The sequence below is a fragment of the Ruditapes philippinarum genome, unplaced genomic scaffold (genome assembly GCF_026571515.1).
Source record: "Ruditapes philippinarum isolate M1 unplaced genomic scaffold, ASM2657151v2 ctg1531_1_1_1_1, whole genome shotgun sequence".
NCBI lineage: Eukaryota > Metazoa > Mollusca > Bivalvia > Venerida > Veneridae > Ruditapes > Ruditapes philippinarum.
The window spans coordinates 95,927-109,617 of record NW_026857062.1 but is presented as its reverse complement, the minus strand read 5'-3'; the positions used below and the strand labels follow the sequence as shown (position 1 = coordinate 109,617).

Sequence of the window (13,691 nt, the reverse complement as noted above, 5' to 3'; positions counted from 1 at the left end):
AGATTTCTTGAAACATTTTCAAAATGGACACAAAGGGAAAAAAACATGTACAGTACAATACAACAATTTAATATTGATTGTAGTGTGAATTCGATTTCTAATCGGTTAAAAAGAACATCAGTACTAGGACAACATTGTCAATCCAATTAGAAATCTGGAGATGGGGTGATCCCGCGGGAGCAGTGAAACAACAATGTATCATGAAATTGCCACTTCTGTTCATGTGACATAATGATAAAATGTACCATCCGTAACGCCTGCTAGCACCGACCTAAGCGTCATTCAGCCTTCAACATTATATATGTTTACGTAGGCCAATGTCTTAAGTGCTGTATCTAAATAGAAAGAAGAATGATTAGAAGAAAACAATAGTTAAAGTGAGACAAATGTATTCCGGCAGTTTAACACTAAGGTGTAAATGACGTTGTAATTAATTAACCGGAAATTATTTAACAGTTTCAACTGTTTATTTGATGAAAAAATTGACAGTTGAAATATCACAGCATTAAGTTTAATATAATACAGTATTTAAACACAGCGTATGAACAGGGACGAACGATATTCGTAGATTAGATATTACTGTTGTATTTATTACAAAGTCTTTATAATCGTATCAATCATACGACATAAAGTTTTCGATTTGTTATAGGTTATAGAAAACTACAGTCTAGTAAACATTTCCAATCGGGTTCAAAATCTGGAGAGGGAGATCCCTCAAAAGCATTTACACAACAATATTGCAGACTCATTGATGAGAGATGGAGATAAAATGCAACATCACCCATTAGCAATGTTTTAGGAGATATGTGTCCCTGATGTTTGACCCAATGACCTCAAAATTGGATGTCATCTACTGATCAAGTGCAGTGATCTTTTTCTAAGAAAATCTTAAATCGGAAGAATACTGTCCTTATAATTACTGATAAACTTGTGTATTGAACACCAACAACAGTAATGCAATCTTGGTTAAGGACAATGATATAATGTTCCGCTGGTATCTCATCCGATCTAGTTTACAATAAAAAGTAGCCAAATTTCAATTAAACAATTATAACCTATTGTATACAACTCATATAGTTTGCATTTGCGACTAATATCATGCTTATGGCGCTCCCAACACTTTCTTTTTAAAATTTTTTTTTCCATACATTTTTTCATTGGGGTAGTTTTTGGTGGAATCGCCCTGGATTGTGAATTTTTTAAATTAGCCTAAAAGATTGGGAAAAAATTTTTAAAATTTTTAAAGACGAGCCTTTTCCCCGTCAAGCGTTTTGTCAAAAAAGAACTTTTTCCCAATTTTATTTAAACTTTTTAATATTTTTAGTTGCAGGATTTTTCGTACTTTTTATAATTTTTTCCACATTATTAGAAAATTTTAGTGGGGGAAAAATATATAAAGATTTGGGTTAATGCACTTTTTTCCCCTCAATACAAACACGAAAAATTTTTTAACATTCCTTTCCCCCTAAAATCTACAAATTTAAAACGTAATCTAATAGACATTTCATTTTAAAATTTGGGTCTTCCCCTTTGTACGTTATTTTACTAGCAAAAAACTTTTACGATTGCGAAATATTCACAGGCATTCACGAAATTTTAGTATGGTACGTAATAATTATACCCTTTTTAAAAAATGAGATCGACCCCATAGTGAATTTATTGAATCGTATGCACCATCCAACCATATTTTGTTGATACTTTTTTGAAAAACTAATTATGCAAAACACGCCAGTAATAGTTTAAAATTGTTGGTGTTTGATTATGATGATTTTTGACATGCGTAAATTATTGTTTAACATTTTGTTTCTGTTTAGATTATATTCAAGTACTGATATGTCTTTTAACTTCGTCAGTGTATATCTATAAATGTCCAGCGGTAGGGGACACGTATGTGACGTATATAACTGTTATTTATGTTTATTTTGTAATGTTTTCTTGTAATGAAAAAGTATTATCCAATAATCAATTTTGTGCGACAATTTCCCACCCAAAATTAAGAGTGGCAAATTCCTAGGAAACCTTTGGATATAATACTTCATGTTTATCATGAAAACCACCCCGTTTGTGTCAGTCTCATATCCCCTTTCAATCAGAAATTTCTTTTATATCCGCCGGTTGTTTTCTCGTTTCTTTTTACAAGGGTGCCACACTTTTATGAAATTGCATGAACATATCATAATAACCGCCTTATGAAAACTTCTGTGAATGTTTCTAAATACTAAATTTCTTCATTTTTATGTTCGAAAAGTTGAATTCTGCTAGAGGTCGTGGACAGTTACTTGCAATTATCACTTCCGTCCATGATTGGGCTCAAACACGAATGTCAGACATAATCCCCTTCGGACAAAATCCCCTTCGCCTATCCGGACAAAATCCCCTTCATGGGTGGACATAATCCCCTTCATGTTTTTGCAAGGCTGGACAAAATCCCCTTCACTACCCGGACAAATTCCCCTTGTTTCATAGGTTTCTAATGTATTATTATGCTCCATAAAAATTTATGAATAATGTATTACTATGCTCCCTAAAAAATTGATGAATAATGAACTTTTGTTTTTTATTTATAATTATGTATCAATAGTTAACCTTTATTTAGTTTAGAAGTTTTCATTAAAGTTATGGTAAATTATCAACTGCATAACACATATTTGATTAGGCAATTTCTTTAATTGTTTTAAATTGATTAGTATCAAAAACATTTTTTTTAGCCAATAATTGTTTCATTGATTGTATAAGTTGATAATTCTAATTGATACATACTGTCCATTGTTACAATTTCTATTGATGAATGAGTGATAATTTAATCAAACCAAGATCACTGTACTACTTGATTGATTGTTATGAATGCTTTAACAAAGCAATTTGAATGTGATTAAAATGTGCTAATTGAATGTGCTTTTCTGCTGAAATAATTTTTGCTTATTTATACATTAAGATATTTACCACACAGCATAATGCAGTATGTCACTCTCTTACCCACTTTATAAACCGAGGGGGATTTTGTCCTAGGTAGCAATTTTATGAAGGGGATTTTGTCCACTTCAAAATTTCACACATGAAGGGGATTATGTCCACCCATGGAGGGGATTATGTCCAGATATACAAAAATGCATGAAGGGGATTTTGTCCGAAGGGGATTATGTCCGTACACCCTCAAACACTCCTAGCCAGACGCATTTTCAATGTTGCCGATTTGGGTGTGCTTTGGGGATTATGTGTGTGTTTTTTATATACGCACTGACATGTCTTAAAACTTCGTCAATTTAAATATGGATCAGATTTCGATATTATTCAATTTACTTGTTGGCGAAAACAGTTTACTTTACCGCAATCATTTTAAGTAGTTACTTGTTATCCATGTAAGTATTGACCAATACATGCTTTTTCTCCAATGCTTGAATTATCGGCCATCTTTAATTTGTATATGACTGTTTGTGTTTTCTGGATCCATAGAATTATTACAAAGACAAGTTATCGCTAGCGTTGTTTTCGGATATTTCTATTGAAATCATTCTACAAGTAATGTCTCGCTTTGTATGTCTGTAGGTAATTTATTTTGAGTCTATATTCGGTAATAAACACTATGCAACTAACTGTCCAAACCTACTACAGGCAACTGAAATATAAGGGTTTCGTACTTCTGCAGAAAGGTCGATTAAAAATAAAATACATAATTATGTTATAAATAAATGTTTTTAACATTATAGTATAATCGATAAGTAGGTGTCGGAAATTATTCGCAGTTTTCAAGTTTAATTGATCTTCACAATACCCTCAATCAGTTCAATTATCACACAATTTTCTCCTATTATTTGCTCTTTTCGAGTTACTCCAGAAGTATATTGCTCACCCGTTATTTCCATTACTACTCACGAGATAGCTAAGTCGTGGCCACGAGATACCTTGTCGTGGCCACTTGTTACTTTGTCGTGGCCACGAGTTACTAAGTCGTGGTCAAGAGATAGCTAAGTCGTGACCACGAGTTACTATGTCGAGGCCACGAGTTACTAAGTGGTGGCCACGAGATAGCTGAGTCGTGGCCACGAGATACTATGTCGTGGCCACGAGTTACTAAGTGGTGGCCACGAGATAGTTGAGTCGTGGCCACGAGATACTATGTCGTGGCCACGAGTTACTAAGTCGTGGCCACAAGATAGCTAAGTCGTGGCCACGAGATAGCAAAGTCGTAGCCACGAGATACTATGTCGTGGCCACGAGTATCTAACTCGTGATCACGAGATAAATAACCAATCAGATTACACCATTTATATGAATTTTTTTCTTTATTAACTAGACAATGCTATAGTACAATGATGTCCCAGCCTGTAAAAATGTCATGTATACAACTTATTGACTGGTCAATAATTTTACGTTTCGCGTCACTGTGACCCTGATTTTTGACCCAATGACCTCTAAATTATTAGATGTCATCTACTAATCAGGTGCAATGATCTTCCTTGGTTATATAAACCATGGCTTATCCCTTCTAAATTATTCATCAGACAAGGATTTACCTTATAGGCTATCTACTGTCCATCGGCAATGTCCCTTCCAAATAAAATAAACCAAGACTTATTCCTTCTCATGTTATCGTATAAACAAGGTTAAAGTGACATTATGCTCATATTTCCATAGTCAAGTTGAGCTGAATTGACTTTACATTTCTAAAGAGTGACTGTCATAATGGTGTTTGACCAACAGTTGATATTGGAAAATGTTAAGGATGAAATTATAAATCTGCCTAAAATTTAAAAAGACTGTCCACTCTTTTTATAAACTAAGCGTTATACGTAAATTCTAACGGATATTTACAGAAATTTCATTTGGATTTGTGCGTTATCTATTGTTTATGTGAACTTAATTATTAAATTAAAAGGGATTATGGCAAAATGAAAACATATTTTGATCTTTACCCGTTCACACACTATATACCCCTGGATGGACATAATGTCACTTTAACAGGCCGTAGTACATACAAACTGACCAATTTGATCACATAATCGTCCCAACAAAGAGCTTTAGTCAAAAGTAATGTCTGATGGACCATGGAAGGTGACTTTCTAATATGATACAAAAGACAAGTTCAAAGTGAATATCTTCAGTATTTTCAAACATTTATGTTGCATGTATAAAAGTAAGTTATAAAGCTTGAAAAATTTATAATATATATGGTGTATTCTGATTGGTTAATTATCTCGTGGCCACAACTTAGCTATCTCGTGGCCACGACTTAGTAACTCGTGGTAACGACATAGTATCTCGTGGTCACGACTAAGCTATCTCGTGGCAACGACTTAGCTATCCCTTGGCCTCGACTTAGTAACTCGTGGCCACGACATAGTATCTCGTGGCCACGACATAAATATCTCGTGGCCACGACTTAGTAACTCGTGGCCACGACATAGTATCTCGTGACCACGAGATAAATAAAAACACACACATGTCACCTTTGTGCCACCGTAATTGACTTATGTTTTTCTTTGTTTTTATTTAAGTCTATGCAACATTTTACAAATGTTCTCAAATTAAAATGTTATAAGCTTAGATAAATTACATTATGCAAAACAAATATCTTTTGTAAAATTTTCGTAAAAATGTATCTTCTACATAACGGCACTGCTGTTATTACCGATAACAATATCAGATTTGTTTAAAGTATGATAAGTTTAGTTTTCCGCTGCACATCTGCCCGTGGACGGCCTTGTTTAAGACTTGAACCACACGCGCTGTACATGACATACACTGTAAAAAATGGTAACGCCTGACGCGTTCCACAGGTGTTTGTTAACAAAACGTATGTGTTCTTGTTGTGTGCAGTATAAAAACACATGCGTTTCTTTATGGAATGGGTGTTAATAACTAAAACAGTAATGTGCAGTGTTTAAACGGTTGGTGTTTACATTGGCATGCCTGTGTGCAAACATGAAACGTTTGTATTTACTTTTATGTCATAAGCTCATCTCGCGTTTTGATTATTAATAACAAACAAAACAGAAACATAACAGTAAGGATAAGACAATACGAATGTTAAGAAATATTTAATGAGAAAGTGTCTCTGTATTAAACGCCGGTGTTTCAGGGGCGAACATTCTGCGTATGTCATGAGTGCCGATCAAGAACACCTTCTGATATTATCCGAGGTGTTACGAATTTAACTTCCTTTCTCCTGCTGCAGCCGAATTTTTTGGCGAAAATTTTACCTTTCTTCATTTTGAGTGAATTTAGCAAGGAAAACATAGAAAAAACAACAGCAAAAGGTTAGTACGATGTACTTATGTATTTGTAGATCAAATTCAAAGAGTGAAAAGGCAGATCTTTTTAAGACGGGCGCAAAAGAGCATTTTCATTAACCATAAAACTGATTTCCCCACCCACTTTGTTATTTCAAGAATCGTATAGATCTAGAGAATAACGTGCTACTGTCTTTTGATATTAATTTTATCAGGCGAGGCTGATAAGGACTAGAAAGGGCGAGGCTTGCCGGCAAAGTAAAGATAACAAGAAAATCGTCTAGCCTGTTTGTTATGATTACATGTATAGTATGACATGAACATTGATGATGTCATTTGCAATGTAAATTATGACGTCACTTCATTTAGTTGGTGTTAAAACTATTCGCTATCTAATTAATTCGTAATTGAAATCGAAATTGAAATAATAAATAAATAAATAAATATCGCATCTTGATTCAAGACTTGTATAAGGGTATGAGATTACATTGTAGAATTCACATGCTGATGAAAATGAGAATATAAGCAATTGAAAAAAATCCGTTAAAAATGGGCGTGACTTATTCATATGAAGTTTTGCACCTTTCTGTTAGCCTAGTCTGTTCATAATTTTGCTTTCAGGATGACTTTAATGTTGCAGTGCTGAAGGCTTTAGAATCAGAAACAGCTTACAGAAAAGGAAAGGGCCAGAAGACTCAGCCTTTGATGCAAATAATTATGGTAAGGGTGTTAGGTATTCAAAACTTTTAATGTCCTAAAACTTCTTTTTTATGTGACCAGCTGTGATTCAGTGATTGACATGTCTGTACATCTGTGTACATATTTTACATCAACACTTTTTAGGGAATATACCTTAACATCTTATTTCCATAATTATCAGCATGTCATATTTGGCATGCACACTTGCTTGATAAATAATTAATGCGAGTTTTATTTCAAAACTGATTTATATAGGTAAACTATTCTAACAAAGAATACATTTCCATGGTAGTTGTCACTTGATGATAACGCTAAAAATGCTTTTAACATTCAATTTGAATAATATCTAAGGCTTATACAAATGCTAACAGTTTTTTCTTTTAAAAAACTGATGCATAAAAATTATCGATATTTGTTTTAGCTTGAAGATGATGGGAATCTTGTGAGACTTCTTTCTTCTGCACCAGAGTCGGCATCAAAGTTGGTTGCAATTGAGAAAGATGAATGTATTGTGAAACATGGCTATTGTTTGTGATGGTACACACATTCTTCTAAAGACAGCCGATTCAATAGGGGCCCTAGCTGTGTCGATTGATTTGTATTACCTTGCAGACCTAGATTATTCAAAGGCATATTCACAGGTTGGTTAAAACAAATTTTCAACAAATTTTAATTATTATGACTCAGGCCAAATTAAAAATATTCCTTGTTTGCTGTCTCCCGATCTTGCTTTGTGAGTTTGGGTAGGTAGGTAGGCAGAATATTTTTTATTCTAAAAATTGTACATAGTTATCCTTATATTTCTCATGAGAAAGTAAAATGCTATAAACAGTGTTTAAACCTTCTGATTTATATTTTCTATCTTCTGTTTTCCATATCAAAGTACTATTCTGTTAACAAACTGGTTGGTTTATGTGAGTTGAATGAGTGGGGATAATCAATAAAAACTTTCTTGCTCAGGAGGCAATAAAAACTTTTGGGCAGGCCTGTTTTTTATGGGTAGGTAGGGAGACAGCAAACAAACATATTTTTAATTCTGGCCTCACTTCTGTTTTTAATGCTAAATTTCTATTGATCAATTATGTAATATTGTAATAATAAGTCACAAAATTTTGCTTGATGCGCATGCTCATTGAAAAATGGAGTCACTGGCATCACATTAAAAAATGACATTTTGCACTATTCACACCACTGGTGAAGAGTGCTTCAAACTTCCTTCATAAAATTGCATTGACTTGTCCATGTGTATGTGATTTGCCTATCAGACTTTTATGCTTGTTTTTGTTGATGTCAGTTTCAGTACACTAAGATCTCTTTTGCGAGTTATGAATCAAAACTTTGTTTAAAGGAAAGAATCGAATTGATCTATCTAAGAAAATAAATATCCACACTTAACATTGTGCTTTCAGAAAAAGAATGCTACTGCGTGTTTTCCAGTTTTATGTGATTTTGTGTTCTTAATCACAATTTCAAAAAACCTTTTCCTCAAAATTTGAATCATTACCATGTTTAATGAATAGGGATTTCTGCAATAACTTCTTATGCTAATATGCTACAATGAATAAAATATGTATGTATACACAGGTGCGTGGGTTCCTTCAGCAAACTGAACTTCAGCACCAGTTTGATGGGCATAAGAGCTATGGATTTGTTCAATATTTAAAGAGAATGAACATGGAAATGGAGAGAAAAGAAAAGAAGCCAATGTGACTTAAGTGATCCAGCTATCATAAAAGGAAAAGTTGAACTTTAATTTCATTTGGATAATTATCAGTTTACACTTCCTCAGAAGTATGTTTTACTTAACTATAATCTTTTTTGAGAGTCGTTAATGATGCCTTTATATGTAACTATTCACACTCTTCATCATAAGTATTTTTGAAGAACTGATTTCATAAATTAGATGTGATATTTGCCAGCTGAAAACATTATTGAGGGGTGAACATCTCATCATAATTATTTAATGACTAGTAAATCCATAATTGTTTTATCCTATGTTTTGTTACAAAGATAAATTGTTTCATTAACTGTAGATTTTTTTGGTTTGCTAGTAAATTAAAAGTTACTAAGTACATACTTTTTTATTATATTTATTTATTTTATGTTTATCACAGACTGTACTTAATGATGATCATGAATTATTAATATATTGCTTCTGATCATCTATGCTAATTACAGAGGATGACTGTTGCACAATCCATTTATATAAATAGCACAAGATTTCATGAAAAAAACACACACATTTTATAAAAAGCGAATGATTTTAACCAATAGAAATCTGGCTATTTTAGTACAAATTAATAATTTTATATTTCTTGCAACAGATGTTTGATGATGTCATAATTTTTAGCTTGATTATTTAAAAAATGGTAAGGCAATAGCTTAGCAGCTGATTATAGCATTAGTGTTGCGTGACACAATGTTAAGTTTTTTAGACAAAGAAAGGCAACCATGGACTTCTGATATTTATTTGGAACATCACCATTTTGTGTATGCAAATATAACTTTGTACATGTGTTAGATACGAAAATATTATTTACCAATACCCATTCAAGGTAATTATGCCTCATTTCGGAGTAAATGCATTGAGAATAGTGCAGGTTTGTTGTCGCTCTAACAGCTCATTTCATGCTTGTGTTTAGCAAAGTTGTATTCTTGAATTATGTTAAATTAAAAATGAAAAAAAACTGTATAATGTTATAATAAATAAATTCCAAAAATACTTCATTAGCATTTTTTGTATTTACAATATGCTGAACATGTATTTCCTTAGTTGTTTTGATCTTACCTGAACATATACAGTAAACACGTAATGCATTTGAAATTGAAATATGTGACATGTTTATCAGGAACACTTTGAAAGCAGCACATGTGGGTTTGGAAACATGTTGCAAGTTCCAGTTTGAAACACCAAACGTGTTTACTGTACATGTTCAGGTGTTCCCAAACTGTAACATAACAAGTGTTCTGCTATGAAACGTGTCACATGTTTCAGTTTGAAACACCAGGAAGCGTGTAAAACGGGAACATCTGTGCGTTTATTCGTGAACATGTGACGTGTTCCATTCTATAGTGTTTCCAAAGTGTAACAGGAAAAGTGTTTCGAAATGTGTTTAAAACTTAAACACCCGTTTTTACAGTGTAGACATGTTCATAGACAGGAACGACTAGTAAATACCACAAGAGACGATACTTTGAAAACTCGATACTGTCTTTCATTTTAAGGAAGATACAAAGTGACATACAATAACCATTTAATTAATTATCAAGCCTGTTAGAGAGGAGATCAAGTTTGTCATTTATCTGTTATTTTACCTCTGCATATTATAAGACAAAATGACTTAATATTGACATATAGTTCTATATCAGTCAAATATATTTCATATTTAAATATAAAATATAAATATGAAATCGGGCGGAGTCAAAACTCGTGTTTATTTTAAGGGACTTCTTTCTTATGTTTCTTTCAGCTCCATTTCTGACAGTCAGTATTTCAGTTATTCACTTAATTATCACTAATTATAATGAATCCTTTAGATTAAATTATATTTTAACACTATCGGAGATTTCATAGAGGATATTTGTTTAGTTCAGTGTAAGATCGGAATATATTTCACCGAGTGAGCACCAAAAGGAATATTTCACGAGTGGCGCAGCCACGAGAGAAATATGAACTTTTGGTGTTCACAAGGTGAAATATATTTCAATCTTACACTAAACTAAACAAATTTTCTTTTTATTATATGCAATGAAACGTTTAAAAAAGACATTTAACCTAATACTGAATGAAAAGCGCGCCAAATAATAATACAACGTGACGTCATTTACGACGTCACGTCATTAAGTTGGTACCCAGTACTGTGCACGCTGGTATTACACTGAAACAACGTAAGGGGCTTAAATTCAAAACAGTGAAATTATCAAAGTGGTAATTTCACTGTTTCAAACAGTGAAATTACCAGTTTTATATCACTGATATATTTCTATAAACCACCGAAAAGCATGTAATAATGTTATGTTAATAAAGAATGCCAGAAAAGTGATATATTTCGCCGTTCTTTAGATCTACTCTTTTTCTGTATTTCAAAAACTACTATCTAGAATGATAGAAAATGGTCTAACTAAGAAAATACATCTGAACACCAATATTTTCAATTCAGTCATTAACGCTGTACAGACGTTACGTGACGTCACAATGTAGCGCCAAACAGCGTGCAAAAATAGTCAAAACAAAAGCGCTATTTTAATGCTAGCCTACAAACCAATTAAATAATATTTCACAACATTTCTTTCAAATCTTAATATTTAAAGGTGTTTATGCTCTTTCTAACACTCCTAGTGATCTTGTCACTTTAGACAATGAAAAAAAAAAAAAGAACTATTTAAAATGACAATAAACACTGGGTAGGGACTACATGTATATGCGGTAGTTATGTTTTCTTCCTCGAATAGATATAGAATCTACTTTACAAAGCCTTTTAAAGCAACAATAAAACACATTGATATTCTCAGTTCTTATAATGTTTTCTTTTCATACAATACTGAAATAATATCTCAAATACACTAACGCCACATATTTGATCCATATCAGTTATTAAATATTTTGACAAACGGCGCCGTAAGCAGCGTAATGACGTCATCTTTTCGTATACAACTCATTCATGAACGCACTAGAATGACGTCATTTCAAACATACAAGAATGATTAATTTGGCACTGATGTAAACACAATACAATTTCAGTCTGAGACGTAAGTTTTTATTGTTGAAAACTTGATAAATAGAGAATAACAGGTTACTGTCTTTTGAGAAAGGGTTTCTCAGACGAGGTTAGATATAGTCCTGGAAGGGGCGAGGCTTGCCGAGCCCCTTCCGGACCATATCTAGCCGAGTCTGAGAAATCCCTTCCTCAAAAGACAGTAACCTGTTATTCTTTTAATCATGCCTCTATTATGACTTTGCATCTTATTTTTTTAATTCGGGGCGCTAAATTTCTGAAAGTACGGTAACCACAAGAGGGTTTTACGCCAAAAAAGTAGTCCGAGGGTTTTTACCAATAATTTTATAACACAACACAATTTTTGGTACAATCTGTTTTAACAATTTATTTACTGTGTATTATCATAAATATTCAGCAAAGTCAATTAAACAATACCAACAATAAACATCATCAATGCTGATCTGGCGTAGGAACATAGTGTTCTCAAGTCACTGACTGAGAAAGGTTGATGTTCTCAGACAGGCTTTATCAGGCAGTTGCCATAGTAATGGCATGATAAAATAGTTAACGTGTTTTTATAATTATTTCTTTTGTTTAATAATTTCTATTTCTTTCATAGCAGACTGGCGTTTCCGTGAGTTTTACCCATGCCGGAAATTTCATCTGGCATCGGGTGCCAGATGAGTCGCGTGCCATACAACGTCATTTTAATAACACTTTGACGTGACGTCATTTGCGCTATAAGTTATAGTTAGAGAATATGAACGATGACTTTACCGGCTGGTATCAGCGCATGGGGCGACACCAAGGGTCAATCATAGGAAATTAATCGAGACGGAACGTCTTTTGTCGCCCCATGCGCTGAGTCCGAGTATTTATTCTGTAACTGTTTTATCGCATGACCATCACGACCTTTTTCTTTGAGATTTACGCTCTCTCGTTAGATTTGCTTTATTTAAACATATAAATATTTTAAGAAATTCCCACAGAAATATACCGATAAGTTGCTGTTGAAGAAACTGGACATACATAACCATTTGACGAGATAAGTTGATGCATTTTTTTCTAAATGCGAAATATTTTAATCATCTTTCCAGCTCATTTTCAAAATTCATTTCCGACGGTTTTCATGTTTGTACTATCCTGCTAGGCTGCTAACTTCACAAATTTCGAAGCGTCAGAATGAAAAAGTTATGTTTAGATTAAGTTCAACATCTTAAAAAATAAAGATCACGATATTGAAAAAAAGACGTGGAATGATATAAAGAAGTGCTACTAATGTATTTCCGACTGTTTTCATGTTTGTACTATTCATATTTTTCTTTAGGCTGCTAGGCTGCCAGGCTACTAGGCTGCCAATTTCAGGCTGCTAGGCTGCAAAGCTGCTAGGCTGCCAACTTCACGAACATAAATATAATCTAGGAAATATTGTCGATAAAAATCACGGTGTATATTTCAGAGGTACATTGTATATCTTGTACTCGTATTTTTTTTTTAAACTAACGATTTTTTCTTAACACTACTTCCATCTATTAATAATTACGCTAGAATATTATGTTCAAACGTTTAGTGATTTACTGCGTGGCTTACTGGTCAGAATCTCCTGTAAAAAGAAGACATTGTTTAAAGTAAAAAATGAATAATTTGATGATTATTTCAGATTTTTCCTCGAGGTAAAGATGCAGAAAATAACAATTACTTTCCACTCGAGTCAACATCTTTATAATAACTGCATTTTCGAGTTTTGAAAAGCCTTTAATATGTCATAAAGCGAGGAACATTATTACCTCGAGAAAATAATGTTATATGCTAGCAAATGAATATCCACTTCCTGAAGTTACAGCTGTAATATACAAATGGCGTTATGTCTTGAACCAGGAGTGAATTATGTGTTGCTAAACTTAAGATACATAAGGTATTGTATGCATGTAACTGACAGACACAACAGATCAAGCACACATGCATAAATATAGAAAAATGAATTTCTTCATGTTAATTGCTCTATTTATAGTGCAATTTGGTCGTACTGAATCATCACATTTTG

General features: G+C 33.1%; 1 long non-coding RNA gene across 1 annotated transcript; it reads left to right on the top strand.

The window, feature by feature from the left end:
• Positions 1 to 6,003: 6,003 nt before the first annotated feature.
• LOC132748643 (uncharacterized) lies at positions 6,004 to 8,881 on the top strand. The gene is made up of 4 exons (XR_009628301.1): positions 6,004 to 6,257; positions 6,852 to 6,950; positions 7,351 to 7,570; positions 8,514 to 8,881. It is a non-coding gene; the product is annotated as an uncharacterized LOC132748643 (long non-coding RNA).
• The last annotated feature ends 4,810 nt before the right edge of the window (positions 8,882 to 13,691 follow it).